The sequence below is a fragment of the Lagenorhynchus albirostris genome, chromosome 15, assembly GCF_949774975.1.
Source record: "Lagenorhynchus albirostris chromosome 15, mLagAlb1.1, whole genome shotgun sequence".
Classification (NCBI taxonomy): Eukaryota; Metazoa; Chordata; class Mammalia; order Artiodactyla; family Delphinidae; genus Lagenorhynchus; species Lagenorhynchus albirostris.
This window is the reverse complement of record NC_083109.1, coordinates 26,564,177-26,587,099: the sequence shown is the minus strand read 5'-3', so window position 1 is coordinate 26,587,099 and position 22,923 is coordinate 26,564,177. Positions and strand designations below refer to the sequence as shown.

The 22,923-nt window shown below is 47.1% G+C and overlaps 1 protein-coding gene across 2 annotated transcripts in view; it reads left to right on the top strand.

Moving 5' to 3' along the window:
* Nucleotides 1–15,847: 15,847 nt before the first annotated feature.
* Nucleotides 15,848–22,923, top strand: part of HCK (HCK proto-oncogene, Src family tyrosine kinase) — a 38,861-nt gene continuing 31,785 nt past the window's right edge. For both annotated transcript variants that reach the window (XM_060122502.1, XM_060122501.1), the window contains exon 1: nucleotides 15,848–16,037. The gene's annotated coding sequence lies outside the window, so the exon portion shown is untranslated. The remainder of the gene's footprint in view (nucleotides 16,038–22,923) is intronic.

Below are 22,923 nucleotides of genomic sequence, written 5' to 3'. Positions count from 1 at the left end.
TTTGGTCCTCGTTGCTGAACACAGACTTTCTCTAGTTGGGTCGAGGAGGGGCTACTCTTCATTGTGGTGCGCGGGCTTCTCATTGGGCTGGCTTGTCTTTGTTGCAGAGCACGGCCTCTAGGCGCGCTGGCTTCAGTAATTGTGGCTCACGGGCTCTAGAGCGCAGGCTCAGTAGTTGTGGCGCACAGGCTTAGTTGCTCCATGGCATGTGGGATCTTCTCGGACCAGGGCTCAAACCCGTGTCCCCTGCATTGGCAGGTGGATTCTTAACCACTGCGCCACCAGGGAAGTCCCAGCACTTGTGTTTTTAACAAGTACTCTGGTGATGTTGATGGTTCAGGGACCACACGTTGAGAACCATTCGTCTGTGGTGCCTTCCTCTGAACAAATTTTCCACTGGACAAATCCTTAATTATGATGTTTTCAAATTTATTTATTCTCATTTTATGGATGAAGGAACTGGACCTCAAGGAGGTGAAATGAATGACCCAAGGTCACACAGTGAACTGGGAATTGGACCCATATCTGGCTAACCCCAGAACCCAGGCTCCTACCTGCTCTGCTATCCTCTCTACCAGTCTTTGGGATATAATGACTGCAGGCTGAGGCATTTGAACCCGAGGCTGTGGGGTGCCCTAGTAAGTGCCTGAGTGAGGCAGCCATGAGGGAGAAATCTGTTGATGAGGGGCAGAGGCCAAAGAGATGGGGTCCCTCTCAAAGGGCTGAGGGCTTTGCAAGAGGATCAAGCTTGGAAATTGCCCACAGTCCTAGCCTGGACACTGTGACAGGGCTGCTGAGAGGCACTGGGAAAGCTCTTACCCCACAGCTCCAAGGATGGAGCAATTTCCCGCACACCCCGAGGAAGTCCACACACACCCCGGAACTACCTTCTTACCAAAGCCATGCAACCCCTTGGTTTCTGAGGTCCAAAGGGCCCTGACTGGGGTGACCCGGGCTCTAAGCATGCGGACTCTGGCCACATTTCCTGCTATAGCACTCAGAAACCCTGCCAGGATCACTTCCCATCGTGGTTCAGTTCCTGGCACTGCAAGACGGGAAACGCCCCTGGGGGTGAATAGTTGATTCCCAAAGACCTGTAGGGGTGGCATAATGATGGAACTCCCCCACCAGCAGGATCGCATGGGGACAGTCTCGACCCATTGACAAGTGGTGGGTAGTGAAAATGTCTCCAGCTGCCCCTTACACTGAAGCCTCTCCCATTTGGGGGCCCTGGAGACTCCTAGCAATCCTTCACAACCGCGTGTTGGGGAGGAGTCCTGGGGCCACTGCCATTCAGTCACTGTCATTTAGAGATCACCCACTGTGTGCCAGGGGTTGTGCTAGACAGTAGAAAGAGATACAGAATAATCCCTGCCCACTGCGGGGGTTCCTAGCCTGATGGTCCCCAAATTATCACAGCACAAAATTCTCAACTGTAAAATCAAAGAGTGTGAAACCGGCTCTTTCTGGGGAAGCTGGAAAAAGCTTCTCGGAGGAGGTGACGTATGAGTGAGACCTTGAAGGACGAGCAAGATTTTTGGCAGGTTGACAATAGCAGGGAGAGCCCTTTGGGGGGCCCAGCATGAGCACAGGCAGGGGAGCCGGAAGGAGCGTGGCACAGTCCGAGACACTTAAGCGCTCTGGCTCCAGGGTCAGACTGAGTGGTTTTCAGTCCCAACTCTGTCATCTGCTAGTTGGGTGACCTTGGGGTCACCCAAGGGGTAAATGTCTCTCTGGGTCTTCGTTTCCTCATCTATCACATGAGGTAATAAGAGCATTGCCCTCGTAGGTCTCATAGATTGTTGTGAGGCTTAAACAAGATAATCCGTGTAAAAGTACATCTAGGAAGTGCTCAGTCAATGTGACCATTATTTTTTCTGGAGGAGCATGGGGTGTGTGAGGTGAGGGGCAGGACTCGTAGGAGAGGAAACCAGAGAAGTGGGCAGACTGAGAAGGCCCTGAAGGGGCAGGCTGGGAAGTACAGGCAGTGGGGAGCGAGCTAATGGGCTTACATTTTCTTGAAGTGAATCTAGCTGCTTGGAGGGGAGTCAAGAGAAGCCTGGGCACTGGGGGACTTGGGGGGCTGTGGACACAAGGACCAGAGGAGAGATGCTAAGACCTGACTCAGAGGAAGGAAGAGGACAGGGCAGTTTCAAAGAGGGAGGGAGGGGAAGAGGGCTCCCTCCGGGCTCAGAAACAGCAACCTCTCACATCCTTTGATTAGATTCATTCATTCATTCTTCATCTCACAACTATTTATTTAGCACTTGAAATGGCCTCATGGAGCTTACATTCTAAGGAGTTTATATTACTATTAAATAATGTTACATGGGAATTCCCTGGTGGTCCATTGGTTAGGACTCTGCACTTTCACTGCCAAGAGCCTGGGTTCAATCCCTGATCGGGGAACTGAGTGAGATCCCACAAGCCGTGAGGCCAAAAAAATTTTTTGAATTAAAAAAATAAATAAATAAACAAATAATGTTCCAGATGCAGTAACCACCCACTCAAGGCCCAAATGATGAGAAACTGACAGCCCTATTTGTGTGTCTTCCCCTTTCTGACTTGTCTATCCACAGACATTCCAGATGAAGGGCAAAAGGTCTTAGAGCCAGGCCAGTCTGTCTTGCCTACCTCCTGCACTGGGGAGCTTGCTGTCTTCTGAGGCAGCCCTTTCCACCTAGTGTGAGAGCTAACAACTGCCTCCTTGCCCACCCCTCCTCCCCCAACCCCAGCACCAGATCCTAGCATCACCTTTTAGAACTCTACATGGCACGGCTGCCCCCTTAGCCCTTAGGCAGCCCTGCAGTGATGCACAGAAAATGATGTGACCTGTAGAAACTTCTCATCTCTGTCTAAAAGCAACTTTTTTCAAAAAATTATTTTTGAAGTTTATCATGCAGACAGTGCCCTTGATGTGTAAAGAGAACATTCAAATAAATAATAAGGACCCACAGCCCAATAGAAAAATAGGCAAATTATTTATTCAGTTCACAGAAAAGAAAATACAATTGGTTCTGAAACATGTGACAAGATGTTCAACCTCACTCTAATAAGAGAAATTAAAACTACATTGAGAAACCATTTTTCAGTTACTAGATTGGCAAAGTTTGGAAAGTTTGATTACTTACTGTGTGTGTAATGTGAAGAAACAGGCACTCACAAGTTTTTTTTTGTTTGTTTTGTGGTACGCGGGCCTCTCACCGCTGTGGCCTCTCCCATTGCGGAGCACAGGCTCCGGACTCGCAGGCTCAGCGGCCATGGCTCATGGGCCCAGCCGCTCCACGGCATGTGGAATCCTCCCGGACCGGGGCACGAACCCGTGTCACCCGCATCGGCAGGCGGACTCTCAACCACCGCGCCACCAGGGAAGCCCAGCCCTCACATGTTTTAAGTGGGAGGGCAAGTTGGCATAAAGCCTACTTAGCGGGGGACTTCCCTGGTGGTGCAGTGGTTAAGACTCCACGCTCCCAATGCAGGAGGCCCAGCTTCGACACCTGGTCAGGGAACTAGATCCTACATGCATGCTGCAACTAAGAGTTCACATGTTGCAACTAAGGAGCTGGCGAGCCGCAACTAAGACCTGGGGCAACCAAATTTTTTTTAAAAAACCTATTTAGCAATATCTACCAATATTTTAAATGCACACACCCTTTGATGCAACAATTTCACTGCCAGGAATTTCTCCTGCATTCATAGGCGCAAAATGGAAACGATGGCCATGCAAGGAAAATCGTTGCAGCTTTGCTTCTAAGAACAAGAGGTTAGAAATAAACCAAATGTTGGGACTTCCGCAGTGGTTCAATGGTTAAGACTCTGCGCTCCCAATGCAGGGGACACAGTTTCCATCCCTGGTCGGGGAACAGAGATCCCTGCATCCTGCATGCTGTGTGTCACGGCCAGAAAGAAAGAAAGGGAGAAACCAGACGTTCGGTGATAAAGAGGACTGGTTAAATAAACCGGGACTCAGGCAGACAATAGAATACCATGCAGCCAGAAGTAAGAATGAAGTAGCTCTCTGTGTAATGATACGGAATTGTTTCCAAGATAGAGTAAGTGGAAAAAAGAAAAACAAGGTGCAGAATAATGAACTATGGATGGTGCTGTCTTTTTGTTTAAAGAGGGCAGGAAATGTCTTTGTGTCTATGCATGGAACACATAGTTCTGGAAGCATATACAAAACAGGTTATAGTTGTTGCCTCTGAGCTAGAGGAATGTACAGATGTAAAATATGGAGGAAAGGAAACTCTCTTTTCATGATGTTATCTCAAATGTTGTGTCATGAACATGAATTACAGAAAAGCAATTTTAAAAACCACTATTGTGAGATTTATCATACTGACAGATACAACACTGTCATCTGTTTCCATGTCTGTCTGACCTCCCCATCTCCACCCCCAGCACACACACACACAAAGAGATCTTGATCTTGTGAGCGGAAGGGGGAGAGCTGGTTGTGACTCATCCTTACATTCCCTCCAGGAGCCCAACACAGCATCCAGCACAAAGCAAGTGCTCAGAAAATCTGAATCCATATTCATAATGGCTTTCTTCCCCAAGAAGTCCTCAAGTAGTCTCACCTCCTGGCTCTTGTGTGGACCACTCCCACACTGACTAGAGATGACCTGTGTACCCAGTGTGATGTGTCACCTTGCTCTCCCAGATCGCTCGCTCTGGGGGAAGCCAGCCACATAAGCACACTCAGGCAGGCTTATGGAGAGGTTCGTGTAATGAGGATCTAGGCCTCCTGCCAACTGTCATATGAGTGAGTCATCCTGGAAATGGATCCTCAGCTCCAGTCTATCCTTCAGAAGACTGCAGATCAGGCTGACCATGCCCGCTTCATGAGAGACCCCGAGCCAGAGCCACTAAGCTAAGCTGCTCCCAGATTCCTGACCCACAGAAACTGGGTGAGATAATAACTGCTTATAATGCTTTAAACTGCTAAATTTAGGGATAATTTGTTACACAGCAATGAATAACTAATACAATCAATAAATCTTTATTAAGCATTTACTGTGTATCAATTCTGTGGAAAATGCAAGAGAGAAAGACATCGTCCTGCCCTCAGGGGAGCAGGCCATGTACACATTCATCCTTCAACAAACATTTATTGAGCACTTATTATATACCTGGCCCTGTGTGGAATGCTGACTCATAGAATGTTGGCAATTAAAATATACTGTAGGACAAAGAGAAACTTTCAGGACTGATGGCAATCTATTTTAACAGGGTTGAAGTTACATGGATGTATATCCATTTGCAAAAATTCAGCAAATGAACACTTAACCTTATTCACTTTGTTGTATGTAAATTTTACATTAAATTTTGTAAGCAAACATTGAACTAATATGTATGCCGAAGTAATTTACTTTGAAATACATTTCAAAGATGAATTGATGTACAACTAGATGGACAGACGTGATGAAGCAATAGAATGTTAATGGTAGAATGAAGGTGGTGAGTATAGGGGTTTTGTTGTAAAAGTCTTTCAATTTTGCTCTATGTTTGGGAAGTTTCATAATAAAACGTTTGGGGAAAAAGACCCTCCATAACCCTATATTCCAATCTTCTCATTTATTATTATCATTTTAATTACACAAATAAAAACAAATACACTCTAGTTTAAAAAAAATAGAAGAAAGTTCACCTCTTTCTTCCTGATCCCAATGTTCCTTTCTTCTTTCAATGACAATCTCTGTTCTTGTTGGCTGTGTAGTTTCCAGACCTTTCTCTACACATTTACATACGTATATAGGTAAATACAAAACCATGGTTGGTTTGTTGGGGTTTTTGTTTGTTTTTTAATGAATGTACTCTATACTATTCTGAAAGCTATCTTGGGACTCTCTCCATATTCATTCATACACATCGCCTCAGTTTTAAATTGCTGGATAGGACGTGCCCTCTCGTTCAAGATGTGAGTCTCAGAGAGGAGGTCCTGTACAGAAAAAGACAGTGTGTTAGGACTGCTGGGATGCGAACTCGCTCTCCCAGCTCCAGGCCTGGGCCCACCCTGCAGGACCTCGGCCACCGAGGAAAGGGGGCGGGACTAGGCCAGGCCTTTTTATTCTGCTGAAAGCATGTGGGCGGAGAGGTCCTTCTGTGCCCCGCCCCTCCCCCCGCCCTTCCGAAAGACCCGCCTGGGCTCGCAAGCACCCGGACCCAGGAGGAAGTCCGCGTAGCGCTTCCTCTTTTCTTGGCCTCCGGAGACACTGGGGGAAGGGAGGGGGGTTGTGAAACCGAACAGTCCCGTACCCCCCCGCCCCAGGGGGACCCATCAGCTGGAGGTGGCCACGCAGGTGGGGGCAGAAAAACAACTTCATTGACACCCCACACCATCCCCATCCCGGTTCAGCCCTGCCACACCCCTGAGCAAGAGGTCGGCTGCTTCTAGGATGGTACCCGGGGTAGGTAAGCTTCCAAGATACGCATAGCCCAGTCTCCCTGGTCACCCTCATGAGAAAGCCCCAGCTCCTTATCCGCTGCTGCTGCTGTCATCTCCAGCCTCATGGTCTGCCTTCTCTTGCCTCGGGCTTCAGGCACCAACAAAACAGAAGTTTGTGGTTCCTCAAACAGGCCAGGCTTTCCTCCCTCAAGTCTTTGTCAGGCTGTACCTTCTGTCTGGAAAATCCTTTGCCATGACCTTCCACTATCATCCTTTAAGCCTCAATGGATCACCTCCTTCAAGAAGTCCTCCTTGATGCACCCCAGGCTGGGCCAATGTCCCTCCTACTTGGTTCTACAATATCATGTGCCTCTCTACCACAGAATTTTCCACTTCTGTATCTAAGTTACTGGTCTAAGTTTTTGTCTACCTAATTGAATTGGACGTTGCTTGAGGGCCAAGACTATCTTGTCCATTTTTGTCCTCCCAGCTCGTGGCAGCATTCTGAGAGATTAAAGTTCCTGGGCCCCAGCCTCACTCACATTCAGTGGTGAATTAACATGGAGAGAGCCCCAAGACATGCTTGTACAATAGTACAGAGAGTACATTCATTTTTTTAAAATAACATGGTTTTGTATTTACCTATATATGTATGTAAACGTGTAGAGAAAAGTCTGGAAACTACACATAGTAAACCCTTAATAAATATTAATAGAATTAATCAAATGAAGGGTTTTGATCCCGGCACTGTTATTCACTAAACCTTCCTTCATTTGGTTCCTTCCTTCAGTTTCTTTCATTCATTCAGTTTCCTTCATTCATTCAGTTTCTCCATCTGTAAAAACATACACATGAATAGTATCTGCGTGAACCTGCAAAAAAAAAAAGTAGAAGAGATAGACAACAAACAGTTTAACATATAAATATGTATTAAAGTGCCTGGTGGTGACAAGTTCTCCGGAGAAAAATAAGCCAGGGCAGGGGTGGAGGTGGGCATGGGGGGCTAGAGATGATGGAGGAGTTTTGTGTGTTTTTTTTGTATGTTTGTTTGTTTTTGCGGTACGCGGGCCTCTCACTATTGTGGCCTCTCTCGTTGCGGAGCCCAGGCTCCGGACGCGCAGGCTCCGGACGCGCAGGCTCCGGACGCGCAGGCTCCGGACGCGCAGGCTCAGCGGCCATGGCTCACGGGCCCAGCCTTTCCGCGGCATGTGAGATCTTCCCGCACCGGGGCACGAACCCGTGTCCCCTGCATCGGCAGGCGGAGTCTCAACCACTGCGCCACCAAGGAAGCCCCTGGAGGAGCTTTTTAAGAAGAGTGGTCAAGGACCTGCTGGGGGCTGTTGTGAGGTTCTCAAGGGCTAGTCTTCTCAGGTTTTTGTTTGCCTCTCTTGGAAAATGAGGACAGCAATGACCTCCTGCCTGAGAGGGTGTACACTGGCTACTTTGCAAGTAAAAGGGGAAATATCTGGGCTTTGAAATAATCATTTGTGTCTCTCTTCCCCATCCCCCATCCTGTTTTGAATGTAGAACAATCAGCAGTTCCCAAAGAATTTGAAATAAAATGCAAATGCTCCTGGAAATAGGAAAATATAGTTTTGAAGGAGCTAACCTCTGACCCTCTGTAAAGTGAAGACTGCATTGTTCCCTAGCTCCTGCCCTCCCTCCAGGACTGAGCCCTGCATCATGTCCTCCCATCAGCATCTCTCTCTCTCTACTCCTTAATCTCCGGGGCACACTTACTAGGTTTGTGTAGTCGTTACAAGCACAACCTTTGGAGGCACACTGGAGGCTCACAGACCTGGATTCGAATTTGTTGCTGGCTGTGTGACCTTGGGCAACTGTCTTTACCTCTCTGAGCCATCCACTTATAATCATCCCCATTTCAAAGAGATTAAATGAGATGATATAAGTGAGGGCACAGTAATGAGCTTGATATGCAATGATTCAATGACCTGGTGAGGTAAGCACTCTTATCATTCCACTTTGCAGATGAGGAAGCAGGGACAGAGAGGAGTTGAGTAACTTGACCAAACTCAGAGCTAGTGAGAGGCAGTCAGTCCAGTCTCAATGCCTTTGCTTCCATCATTCTTACACCACTGGCCCCAGTGTCAAGTGCACACCCAGAACCTTTTTGGACTCTTCATCTTCTAAAAATCCTACCCAGCCCCAATTCTATCTTGTCCATGAAGTCTCTGATTTTTTAAATGACTTTATTTTTGAATAGTTAGTATATTCAGGTCATTCAAAATTCAAGAGTACAAAGGGTATACTAGGACCAATAAGTCTCCCTCCCTCCTCTGTCACCCAGCTACACAGTTCCCTTCCCTGGAAGAAACCACTGGGGCTGTTTCCTCTGTGCGCCCTTCCTGACCCTGCCGAGGCATGTGCTGGTAAATTCCCGTATCCTTGTTCTCCTGTTCTACACAAATAGTAAAATACAATAGAAACTGTTGCGCACCTTGCTCCCCCCTCCCCTTACCCACATGTTCCCTATTAGTACATAACGACTTTCTTCATTAAAAAAAATTTTTATTGAATTATAATTCACTTATTCATCCATTTAAATGTACACTCTAGTAATTTTTAGTATGTTCACAGAATTGTGCAGCCATTACTGCAATCAATTTTAGGGCATTTTCATTACCCACCCCCCACAAAAACCCCGAACCCACTGGCAGTCACCCCTTATTTCTCCCCAACCCCCAGCCCTAGACAACCACTAATCTACTTTCTGTTTCTGTAGATTTGCCTATTCTGGACATTTCATGTAAATGGAATTACACAATAAGTGAACTTTTGTGACCGGCTTCTTTCATTTAACAAATTTTCAAAGTTCACCCATGTTGTAGCATGTATCAGTACTTCATACTGTTTTATTGCCAAATAATATTCCATTGAATGGATATAGCACGTTTTATTTATCCATTGATGGACATCAGGGTTGTTCCACTTGTTGGCTATTATGAATAATGTTGCTATGAAAATTTCACATACAAATGTTTGTGTAGACATATTTTCAATTCTCTTGGGCAGACACCTAGGAGTGGGATTGCTGGGTCATATGGTAACTCCATGTTTAACGTTTTGAGGAACTGCCACACCGTTTTCCAAAGGGGCTGCACCATTTTACGTTCCCACCACAATATATGAGGTTCTAATTTCTTCATAGTCTCATCAACAGTTGCTATTATCCGTCTTTTTTGTTATTAGCCATTCTAATGGATGTGAAGTGGCATCTCACTGGGCTTAATTTGTATTTCCCTGTTGACTAATGATAGTAAGCATCTTTTTATGTGCTTATTAGCTATTTGTATTGCTTCTTCGGAGAAATATCTATTCAGATCTTTTGCCCACTTTTCAATTATGTTGTCTTTTTATTATTGAGTTGTAAGTGTTATTTAAATATTTAGGATACCAGTACCTTATCAGATGTATGATTTGCAAATATTTTCTCCCACTCCGTGGGTTGTCTTTTCTTTTTCTTTTTTTTTTCAGGCCACGCCATGCGGCATGCGGATTCTTAGTTCCCTGGCCAGGAATCTAACGCAGGCCCCCTGCATTGGAAGTGCGGAGTCTTAACCACTGGACCACCAGGGAAGTCCCTCATTTTGAGACATCTGGGGTTTTGATAGGGATTTGGTTGGTCACTTTGGGGAGTATCATCACCTTAACAATATTAAGTCTTCCAGTCCACAGAGGGATGTCTTTTCCATGAGATGTCTTTTCCATCCCTGAGATGACTTTACTTAGGTCTTCTTAAGCTTCTTTCAAGAATGTTTCTTAGGGGACTTCCCTGGTGGTCCAGTGATTAAGACTCTATGCTCCCAATGCAGGGGACCTAGGTTCGATCCCTGGTCAGGGAACTAAGTCCCGCATGCCACAACTGAAAAAATATCCCGCATGCGCAATGAAGATGCCGTGTGCTGTAGCTAAGACCGGGCATAGCCAAATAAATAAATAAATATTTTTAAAAATGTTTCTTAGTTTTCCAAGTATCTTGCATTTCTTTTGTTAAATTGATTCCCAGAATTTTATTCTTTTCATTGACATTGTAAGTGAAATTGTTTTCTTAGCTTTATTTTCAGATTGTTCTTTGCTAGTGCATAGAAATATGATTAGTTTTTAAACATCATTATTCTTTTGACAACTGCTTGGTACTCCATTACTGTATTATCATTTTTTTCCAGTCCCCAAATGATGGGCATCTAGGTTATTTCCAGTTCTTCCCTAGTAAAAGTTGTGCTGCAATGACTCTCCTTGTGAATACCCGTAAAGTTTCAAGCATTCTGATCCTTTCTTTGAGCTCCTACAATTGTCATTTGCCGCCACCCTGGCGCATGCCACCATCTTCTTGCCTTTGGGGAACTGCCTCAGCCTGCTCACTGGGTTCCTTGCTTCCCCTGGCCCATCTAATGCATTCTCCACCCAGCAGCCAAAGAGATCCCACCAGTTGTGGCCTTCTTCTCTGCTCAGAACACTCCAATGGCTCCCATCTTGTGTCAATTAAAGTTTAATATCAGTACCAGGAGGTTCATGGCCTCACAGTCTGACACCACAACTTCTCCAACATCATTTCCATCATTCTCTCCTGTGCCCACTCTGTTCCAGGTACACTGGCCTCCTTGTGTTCCTTCAACACATCAAGTGCAGTTGCACCTCAGGACCTTAGCCATTACTATTCCTTCTGCTTGGAACACACTTCCCCCAAACCATCCCATGACTCACTCCCCCAATTCAGCAGGTCTCTGCTCACATGCTCCCTCTTCAGAGAGGCCTTCCCTGCCTCTCTGTCTCAAGTCACACCATCACCCCTCCCCCACCGCTGCTACCTCTCCCCTTGCTTTGCTTTATTTTCCTTTTAATCCTTAACACCCTCAGACATAAGATGTTAGTTGACTCTCACAATGACTCACCTATTATTATTCCCACTTGAGAGATAAGGAAACTGAGGCTCAGAGAGGTGACTTGATATGTGCAAGATCACTCAGTTGATAAATGGCAGTGTCAGGGTTTGAACTCTAGTCTAACTCCAAAGATGCAGTATTTAGCACCACTGCTTGTGGCCAGCTATACTCCCCATGACAATGAATGAATGAATGCATGAGTAGACAAAATGTTTGCCACCCCAAATACTAGTAAGCCAGTGCTTTAGCATAAAATTTGTAATTGTATCAATGTTCTTTGATGCTAATATGAGTTAGATGGAAAATATTTTTTTAATTACAAAGAATGACAATACAAAATTGACAAGGATGTGACAAAACTGGAAACCATACATCACTGGTAGGAATGCAAAAGGGTATAATTACTTTGAAAACCAATTTAGCATTGTATTATAAAGTTAAACATACACTTACTATATGACCCAGCAATTCCAGTCCAAAGTATTTAACCAATAGAAATGAAAACATGTCCACACAAAGACTTGTACATGACTGTTCATAACAGCTTTATTCTTGTAACAAAAGGAACCCAAATGTCCACCAACAAGTAAATGGATAAACAAATAGCGATACATCGGTACTATGGAATACTTCTCAGCAGTGAAAAGGAACAAAATACTAGAATATGAAACAACATGGAAACTCCTAAAAGCAATACGTGAATAAAAAGACAGATGAAAAAGAAGCATACTGTATGATTGCATTTACGTAAAATCCCAGAAAAGACAAAGCTAATCTATAATGACAAAAATCCAATCAGTCGTTACCTTAGGAAATGAGTGGGAGAAGTTGAGTGCAACAGGGTATAAGGGAACTTTTGGGAGGGATAGAAATGTTCTATATCTTGATTAGTGTGGTGGTTACACAGATGTATACAGTTGCCCAAACTCATCAAGCTGAGTATTTTAAATGGTGCATTTTATTTATAAGATTATGCCGCAATAAAGTTGATAGGGGCTTTGGGAACACATACAAGAATTTTTATTGCAGCATCACTTGAATACCAAAAGAATTGGGGAAATTGGCTGTTAGCAGGAGAATGTTTCAGCTATCAGTGGTCCTTTGCCATCAGAATGGCAGACTTTTGAAAGAAGATGTAGCTGATGCTGACAATGACCCTCTAATGTCCCGGGAACCTGCATCTCTCTTCCTAGAGGCTCTCTCTGGTGACTGGAGCATGCATGGGGCAGACCAGAAATGCTGAAGGATTAATATCCCCCTGGGAGCAGCCCTCATCCAATGCCTGTCGGGCGTTGGTGTATAAATACCCCAGCTCCCTCAAGCCTCAGGTGGGATAACTCTGAAGTGGGTTCGCTTCCCAGCAGGATTGAGCTCCAGGAGCCCACAATTGGAGCTTGCTTGATAATGCTCTTTTTCTTTCTTTTTTTTTTTTTTTGGCGGTACGCGGACCTCTCACTGTTGTGGCCTCTCCCGTTGCGGAGCACAGGCTCCGGACGCGCATGCTCAGCGGCCATGGCTCACGGGTCCAGCCGCTCCGCGGCATGTGGGATCCTCCCGGACCGGGGCACGAACCCATGTCCCCCTGCATTGGCAGGCGGACTCTCAACAACTGCGCCACCAGGGAAGCCCGATAATGCTCTCTTCATTTTAATCCGCCTGGGGGGCGGATTAAAATCTTACCCTTGCCTGTCTCATTCACCCACTCCCTTACCACTGTTTTCTGCATCTTCCAAATAACTTTCACTTGAATCCATGTCTAGGGTCTGCTTCTGGGGAACTCAAATTAAGACCAGCAGAGAATACCAAGATACGGGGAAATGGCAGGAGAGGAATCCAGGCAGCAGCCACTGTGCAAGAATCTGTCATTCTTGGCAAAGCAAGTCTTTATAAAATTCTCACATGGGTTCATAAGGGGACACATATCAGGATGTCCACAGTGGCATTGTTTATGGTAGCGTGAAGTTGTGTGCAATCTGGGTGTCCATGACTAGGGGAATGGATAAATAGACTATGGAGGATGTAGACAATGACCTTCAGCAACATGGCTAGATATTAATAGTATCTAGTGATGGAGTGGAAAAAAAAGGACAAAACTGAATAAGTACCATCCAAGTAACTTAAACACACAATGAAAACATTATCTAGGGGCTTCCCTGGTGGCACAGTGGTTAAGAATCCACCTGCCAATGCAGGGGACAATGGTTTGATCCCTGGTCTGGGAAGACCCCACATGCCATGGAGCAACTAAGCCCGGGCGCCACAACTACTGAGCCTGCACTCTCCAGCTGGTGAGCCACAACTACTGAAGCCCATGCACCTAGAGCCCGGGCACCGCAACAAGAGAAGCCACTGAAATGAGAAGCCCGCGCACCCAGTGAAAAGTAGCCCCTGCTCGCTGCAACTAGAGACAGCCCATACGCAGCAAAGAAGACCCAACGCAGCCAAAAATAAAATTAAAATATATATATATATATATAAACCCATTATCCACTTTTTTTTTTTTTTGGCTGCGTTGGGTCTTCATTGCTGCGCGCCGGCTTTCTCTAGTTGCAGTGAGCAGGGGCCACACTTGTTTGCGGTGCGCGGGCTTCTCACTGTGGCGCACGGGCTTCAGTAGTTGTGGTGCCGGGGCTTATCCGCGGCATGTTGGACCTTCCCGGACCAGGGATTGAACCTGTGTCCCCTGCATTGGCAGGCGGATTCTTAATCACTGCACCACCAGGGAAGTCCCCCGTTTTCTACTTTTTAAAAGTGCATACATGTATTTAAGTACATAAACAAAACACATAAGAGCAGAGTCATTATCTTTCTCATCCGTGGTCTGTCCCCCTCCCCCCCAGGACGTTTGGTCATGTCTGGAAACATTTGGGCTGTCACAACTGGGGAAGGGGGTTGTTACTGGCATCTAGTGGATTAAATCCAGAAATGCTGTTCAACATTCTACTATGCACGAAACAGACCCCACAACAAAGAACTTCAGGACCTAGATGTCAATAGTGCTGAGGCCAAGAAGCCAGCCCTGTGTAGCCCAGCGCCCAGTACAATCTTGCTGAATGAATGAATGGAGAGATGATGGTGGCCTGAACTGGCTGGTAGCAGTGGGACTACAGAGACACAGTAGGATTCCCGTACATTTTGGAGGTGTGTCCAGCAGAATTTAAGGCGACAGTCCCTCTCTTTCCAGGAGGAGATGTGCTCTGCCCTTGCCTGGCCCTGGGCACATCTCACTCAGCTGCGGCCTCCAGCTGTGCCCTCCAGCCCCACTTGCCGCCCCCTCAATTTTCGAACTCCTCTGAGCTGCCAGGAAGCCTGCAAGGAGTAAGGCAGTCTGGTTCCTGCAGGCAAAGAACTTTGCTTGGCGTTTGAATCGCCAGGGGCCTGCGGAGCGGAAACCGCAGACCACAGAAGGGCCGGGAAGGCTTGGGACGCGGTGTGGGGAGGGGCCCGGGCTAGGAAGTGGCGATTGGAAGGGTGGGGAATGCTTGGGGGAGGAGGAGTGGATTTAGAATCCTGTGAGAATGATGAGGGTGGGATTAGGATCCTCCTGAAAAGGTTTAGAATCCTTTGATAGGTGCCATCAGAAACCCTGGAAGGCAGGGATGGAATATTTGGATGTGCCGGATTAGAGCCCTGGGGGGTGGATTAAAATCCTATGGGAACAGGTTGGGATCGCTCAGGAGAGAGATTAGAATCCCTAGGATTAGGGTAATAAATCCTGAGGGCTGGGTTAGAATGTTTTCAAGAAAAAGGTTAGGGGCTTCCCTGGTGGCGCGGTGGTTGAGAGTCCGCCTGCCGATGCAGGGGACACGGGTTCGTGCCCCGGTCCGGGAAGATCCCACATGCCGCGGAGCAGCTGGGCCCGTGAGCCGTGGCCGCTGAGCCTGCGCGTCCGGAGCCTGTGCTCCGCAACGGGAGAGGCCACAGCAGTGAGAGGCCCGCGTACCGGGAGAAAAGAAAAAAAGAAAAAAGAAAAGGGTTAGTATCCTTCCGTTGGCAGGATTAAAATCCTGGGGGCAGAATTAGAAATCTCCGGTAGGCGAGGTTAAAATTCCTTCAGATGTGAGATTCAAAATCCTTTAGGGCAGAATTAAGATCTCAGGAGGAGGAGATGAGGTGTTGGGGTTCTCGAAAGGGTGGGGTTTAGAATCCTTTAGGGCAGGATTAGGGCGATGGGAGGCAACGTTAGAATACATTGGGGGAGGTGTTAAGTTATTTGGGGGTTAGGACCTTTGAAGGACCGGTTAAAATTCTTGGGGGCGGGGTTATTATCCCTCAAGGACAAGGTTAGGATTCTTGGGGGCAGGGTTAGAAACCTTGGATGGGCGGTGTTTAAAAAAATCCTTAGGCGGCGGGATTAGGATTTTAACCCCAGAGATTAGAGTCCCTGGGGTGGGGTTAGAATCTTCGGGGGCGGGTTTAAGACACTTGGGGGCGGGGTTAGCATCACTCCGGGCGCGGCTAAGGAGCCCAGATGGCCTGTGGGCGACACCGCGTCCCTGGTTCCACCCCGGGCGCACCGCCGGGAACTAGAAGCAAGTGGGAGGGACGCGGACAGTCCAGCACGAGAAGGGCCCCATAAGACGCGCGGCCCCGAAGCCCCTCGGAGCGCAGCCCCAGCCTCTTCTCGAAAGTCAGTCCATTTTCCCTAGGGCACGAGCGCCCGGGACGCCGGGGGCTGCCGAGCTGGGGGGGCGCTCGAGCTGCGAGGATCCGGGCTGCCCGCGGGACGAGGAGCGGGCGCCCAGGTGAGTGCAGCGCACACGGGTTCGGGGACAGCGGCCCGTGACCCTCGGTCTGAGGGTCTTCGGGCTGCGGAGGGAACCCGGGGTGGTGAGCCGCGTAGGTTGGGTTGCCCGGGAAAGGGACCTTCGTGGGAGCGGCGGACAGGAGGTGGGATGTGGGGGCCGACCCGCGGGGGAGGGTGCCCAGATGAACAGCGGAATTGCCCGGCGGCGAGCCTGGGAAAGCTGTAGGGTGACTTTGTGCCTGAGCCGCCACTTCTCTGGGCACTCCAGGTTCCCCTTTTGCAAAAGGAAAAAAAAAAAAAGGCTTCACGGAGCCCGGGAGGGGAAGGCCCTTACGGTTCCTGGTGGGGGTGGGTGACCGTCACGGTCACGGCGGGTTGGCAGCCATAGTGGGGAAGGGGACAGCTGGCCGTAGGCGTGACGGTGTGAGCCCAGGCAGGGCTGCAGCTGGGTCAGCTCGCTGAGCTCCCTCCTCCTCCCAGCTAGGCCCTGATCCCCAGGGGGTCTAGGTCAAACCCCAAAACCTCCTGGACAGACAACAGGATGTGTGGCCCCTGGCTTTCCTCCTTGTGAGACCTTGGACAAGTCACTCTCCCTCCCTAAATTCCAATTTCCTAATCTGCCAAAGAGGGCTACTAAGTCTTTCTTCCAAGGCTGCAGTGAGCTAGAATATGTTAGAGGTCATGTAAGTGACAGTTTAGTGTAGTGGTTAGGTAAAGGGTTTCTGGGAGCAACCTGCCTGTTGGACCTTGGGCAGCGGATTTAGCCTTTCTGTGCCTCCATTTCCACAACTGTAGAATGTGGATAATTAAAATATGGCTCCTTCATAGGGTTGTTTTGAAGATTAGATTCAGTTGCTGAAGGAACGCTCTTAGAGAACTGACAGGTCTAATTGCTTAATACGGGTTAACTATTGTCATAGCTATTACAGTCTAGCCCGGTGATTCTCATATTTTAGCAGAACAACAGAATCATCTAGAAGACTTGTTAAAACACAGATTTCTGGGTCTTGACCCCAGAGTTCATGACTCCGTAAGTCTGGCACCGGACCCCAAGAATTTGCATCCCCAGGTGATACTGATGCTGCCTGTCCCGGGGACACACTTTGAGGACCACTTTGGCCATCACAGAGAAAGCCCTCAATAGATACTGGTTCTCTTCACTGCTTTATTTTCACTATCCTTTTTTTTTTTTTTGAGGGGGATGAGGTTAAAATACAGAAAAGTGAAGAGAATAATATACTAAATATCCCAGGAACCCACCACCCAGAATTAACAAATGTTCACATTTTGTCCTGTTTGCTTCAGTTTTTTAAAAAATAATATTACTAAAAGTAACAGTTAAAATTGAAGCCTCCCCACCTTGTATCCCTCTCAGTTCTGTTTCTCTTCCTCCCCAGAGGCAACCTCTGTCATGAATTACAGTGCTTCCTGTCTGTGCCTTTAAAAAATGTATTACATATATGTGGGTACATAAACAATACATAAAATTGTTTTTCGTGTTTTAAGGATCTACATAAATGCTTTCTAACTGTGTGATTTTTCTGCAGTTTCATTTTCCCTTGCCTTCTTATCATTAAGTTGTCAGGGTCTAGCCAGGATAAGAAACAGAGCTCTAGTTTATTCCTTCTAAGTGGAGGATCCCAGCAGGGGACCATCCTGCCTTACTTCTCATTCCCCTGGTGATGAACATACAGGTTATTCCATGGGTTCACGACAACACACAATACTGCTGGGGCCAGCCTGGATGTGTGGTCTTGGGTGCATGTACAGGTGTTTCTAGGGGGAAACACCAAGAGGCTGGATGGCTCTCCCGAGGGGCAGCTTTTGCGTATGAGGAGGACTGAAGCATGAAAGGGTCACCCAGGGAGTCTGGGGCAGAGAAGAGAGAAGAAAGAATCTGGCTCTGCTGACCTTCCAGCTCTTTCTAGACCCAGGGCCACTGTCGCCTGTTCTCTGCTGCAGGAGGGCAAAAATCTTCATTTGCCTCGTTCACTATGACTGACACTTAGTAGATGCTGAAGCAGTGGAAGCATGAAACTTTTGCTGTTGTTTGTTTTTTGTTTGTTTTTTTGACCACACTTCGCAGCTTGTGGGATCTCAGTTCTCCGACCAGGGATTGAACCCTGGCCACAGCAGTGAAAGCACTGAGTCAGGGAATTCGGGGAGTCAGGGACGGTCCACTGGACCATCAGGGAATTCCTGGAACATGAATCTTTAAAAAAAATTTTGGATAACAAACATTTTAGCTTATTTTTATAGTCTTCTTTTTTGTGCACATTTTATTTAACATAATTAGTAAAATGCTGCATGTACAATTTGCAACCCACTTGTTTACTTAGTATTACATTGTAAGCATTTTTCCATGTCATTAGAACATCCTCGAATTCTGAATGGCTGAATAATATTCCACTGTTTGGAGGCACCATAATTTGTTTAACCATCCTAGCAAAGCACTTTTATGTAGTTTGTAATTTTTAAAACTATTTTTAGATGAACTTCACATAACATTATAAAATTAACCATTTTAAAGTGAACAATGCAGTGGCATTTAGCACGTTCACAGTGTTGTGCAATCAGCACCTCTGTGTAGTTCCAAAACATCTTCGTCATCCCAGAAGGAAACGCCATACGTTAAGCAGTTACTCTGTTCCTCCTTCCTCTCAGCCCATGGCAGCCACCAACCTGCTTTTTTGTATCGCTGGATTAATTTATTCTGGATATTTCATGTAAACGGAATCACACAAAGCCACACCTTTTGTGACCGGCTTCTTTCACTTAACGGAATGTTTTCAAGGTTCATCCAGTTAAATACTGACACATTTAATTCCTTTTATGGCTGAATAGTATTTCATTGTATGTATGCGTTACAATTTGTTTATCCATTCATCTGTAGATGGAAATTCAGGTTGTTTCCACGTTTTGACTATTGTGAATGGTGCTGCTATGAGCATGCATGTACATATATTTGAGCACCTGTTTTCAATTCCCTTGGGTATATACTTAGGAGTTGAATTTCTGGGTCATATGGTAATTCCATGTTTAACTTTGGAGGAATCGCCAGACTGTATTCCACTACTTTATATTCCCAGCAGCAATGTACAAGAGTTCCAATTTCTCCACATTGTGGCCAACACTTGCTATTTTCCTTTTTAAAAAATTATTATTAGAGGGCTCCCCTGGTGGCGCAGTGGTTGAGAGTCCGCCTGCCGATGCAGCGGACACGGGTTCGTGCCCCGGTCTGGGAAGATCCCACATGCCGCGGAGCGGCTGGGCCCGTGAGCCATGGCCGCTGAGCCTGCGCATCCAGAGCCTGTTGCTCCGCAACGGGAGAGGCCACAACAGTGAGAGGCCCGCGTACCGCAAAAAAAAAAAAAAAAAAATTATTATTAGAGCCATCCTAATGGGCGTGGGAAGCATGAATCTTAATCTCACCCCAATCAGGATGCTCTGTGGGGCCCCTTACCCCAGAGGGTGAGGAGAAAGTTGTCTGAATTCAGAGGACTGGTCAGGGCTTGGACTTTAAACTATTTTAGAAGTTAAGTCCCATGAGGGCACAGACATGTCTGTCTCCTAAACTACTGTATCTCTAACACCTGGCACCTGGCACATAGTAGGGCCTCTCAAAAATACGGAATTGAGGGACGTTGAACAGTCCCTCCCTCCCTTGCCTAGGAGGTATTTCAGCAAGTAGGTGTATTTCAATTGACCCCACAAAGTGATTCTTTTTAAATTAGTTGCTAACATTTAAAGTCAAGAGAGCTCACATAAATCTGGATTTCTGTCTTCTCTTGAAAAACTGGAGGAGCTGACAGCCCTGGGACTAGAACCCCAAGATTCTAGACCAATCTCCTGTACTCCCCTGCTATTGACTCATGGTAGCATTGGTGATGCTGAATGGGGCTGCCCTGTAGACTGCCCCTGAGCTGTCCGGTTTGCGGCACCCTTGCCCGGACCACCTTCCTCATGTGGATGGCCTTTGGGCCCCTATAGTCACTTGAGTTTTCAAGCCCAGCCCTCCAATCATGACAAGGCCTCCCTTTAAATAGAAAAGAAATGTCAGGCCCAGAGAGGGTAAGTAACTTTCCCAAAGTTACACACAAAGTTAGTAGTACAATCTCTCTTAGCCTCTGTCTTTCTAAGCAAACCCTCACAGCACATTTTTTTTTAAGTCTTTATTGAATTTGTTACAATCTTTGCTTCTGTTTTCATGTTTCCGTTTTTTCGCCACGAGGCATGTGGGATCTTAGCTCCCCAACCAGGGATCGAACCCGCAGCCCCTGCATTGGAAGGCAAAGTCTTAACCACTGGACCGCCAGGGAAGTCCCCCCTCACAGCATTTTGATCCCCATCCCATTTCTCCGGTTCCCTCCACCCCAGGACTGGGAGTTTTAGTGTACTTTCAGAGGCACGGGTAATGATACAGAAGAAACCCTTGCTTGAATGTAAAACGTGCCCTGTTCTGGGCAGTGGCTGTGACCACACATGCTGCACCCTCTGGATGGCACTGCACAGGGGCTTGCATTCCTAATCCTGCCCTATGACGCCTGCCCGAGCTCCCACCATCACCATGAAATCCTTTGGTCCAGGAGACTTAGGTGCAACCAAGAGAACAGGTTGCTCTGCCAGAGCAATGAAGCACAGGAGACGGAGCACAGGAGACCTGAGTTAGAGAACAGGTTGCTCTGCCAGAGAAATGAAGCACAGGAGACGGAGCACAGGAGACCTGAGTCTGAGCGCTGACATTGCCTCATACAAGTCGTGATGCATCAGGCAAATTCCCTCACTCTCTGAGTCTCAATTTCCTCATCTAAAAAATGGGATTAAGAATACTGCCTCATGATGCGTGCAGAACAGTATTCCTTTGACGTGAACACACACAAAAAAAGATACTCCATATTTTCTATAGGTATATATGTCTCAGATTGAGTTGCCCCAGAAGCAGACCATAGAAAAGATTTCAAATGCATTTACTATTTAGTTTATTTGGGAGCAGATCCCAGAAAACCCTGGTAGGAGAGTGGGGAAGCAAAACAAGGAGAGAAGGCAGCCAGTCAAGGTGTGTTATCAAGCCAGTCCCGCTGTGGGCACCTGGAGCTCATTTCCACTGGGAGCTGATGACCGCGCTTGAGAAGCAAAGGAACTGGGGTATTTATCTGCCTGCTCCTGTCAGCCACTGGTCGAGGGCTGCTCCTGAGGGATGGTGATTCTCTAGCACTTCCACTTGCCAAGCTCAAGGGCAGAGCAGGCACCAAGGGCCACAGAGAAATCTCTTAGGCAAAGAGATGCAAGTGCTAGCAGTTGGACGTCCGGCGAGTGTTCGGAAATGGTGAAGCACTGAGCTATGGGGCAGAGCGCCGACAGCATCTTCTCTGATATAGTACATGCATGCAAACGCACGTGCAGAGGCTACCTGGAGGGGGGAGGGGTGGCCGTGGCGAGCCTGTAAAGGGTACCTTACAAGCCTTACTCCAAGGGTGCCTTAGATTTCGCTGTATTGTTTTCAATTTTTCTTTTTTTAAATTTTTTGGCCACCCCACGAAGGCATGCAGGATCTCAGTTCCCCGACCAGGGATCAAACCTGGGTCCGCTGCAGTGGAAGTGTGAAGTCTTAACCACTGGACCACCAGGGAAGTCCTTGTTTTCATTTTTAACAAGGACGGTGTATTGTTTTACTAGGTGATGAAAGGTAATTTTAAAAACAAAAACACATACCCACCAAAACAGAAAAGAATAGGCTCTGTCAACTATAAAAGAATAAGTGTAAAAGGGTCAGAGGATGTGTTTTTGTTGGCTTTGAAGTTTCCATTTACTGAGGACAGATTTGGGGGCAGCTGACCTCGGAGCACGTTGGGAGGTTGAAGTGAAAAGTTGTCCCTGGGGCGAACTGGCCACCGTGTCCTTTCTGAAGGGGGCCACCTCCACTCAGCTTCAATCGAGGAAAGACTTTGTTCCTCTGCAAGCAGAGACAAACAAACATGGAGAGTCCTTCTCAGTTTAAACACACATTTGTAACTATTGTTTAAATGGGGAAATCTAGGGCATCCTGGCAGCTAAAGGGCACTTTGTTCAATTAGTCAAGAATTTATTGAGCACCTACTGTGTCCTAGTTTTGCACACTAGTATATAGCCATGTACCAAACAATCATTACCCTCATGTATCTTACTTTCTATGGGAGGACAGATGATACATCCACAGGTAACAATAGGTGTGTTAGTTCAGGTCCTTTGAGAAGCAGACTCTCAGAGAGATTACATGTGCAAGAAATTGATTAGAGGGAATGCCTGTGGGAGAAGCTAGGAGAGGCTAGGAGAGCCATCAGATAGCAGGCACGTCTGACTCCAAATGAAGGAAGGAGGGAGGAAGGAAGAGAACAAGCAAGGAAGGGAAGGTGGAAGTGTCTTAGACTGCAGGGCAGTTCTGAGGAAGGTTGGCAAGGCTGTCAAAGGGCCCTTAGCCAAAGTCTCCTATCAGAGGTCCCCCTGGCACGGGCCTGCCTCAGTATCCCCGCCACACTCAGTCCCTGGCTGGGAGCAGCCCATGGCAACAGTGATGGTCTTCAAAGCACAGCAGCTGGGGCCATTTGTCAATTCTGCTCTCAGTAGAATTGCCACGTTAGGTGGTGGTTAAAGCCATGAAGAATAGAGCTGGGAAGGGGCCAGAAAGTGTTGGGAGTTGGGGGCGGAGTTCCTATCTTAGCCAGGGTGATGAGGGAAGACCCCTCTGAGAAAGTGAGATCTGCAAAGAGATCTACATGAAGAGAAAGAGGCTTTCTGGGTGAGGAACATTCCAGAAAGCAGCATGTGCAATGGTCCTGAGGTGGACACATGGTTGGTGAGTTGAAGAGTAGCAAGAGGCTAGTGTGGCTGAAATGGAAAAATCAAGG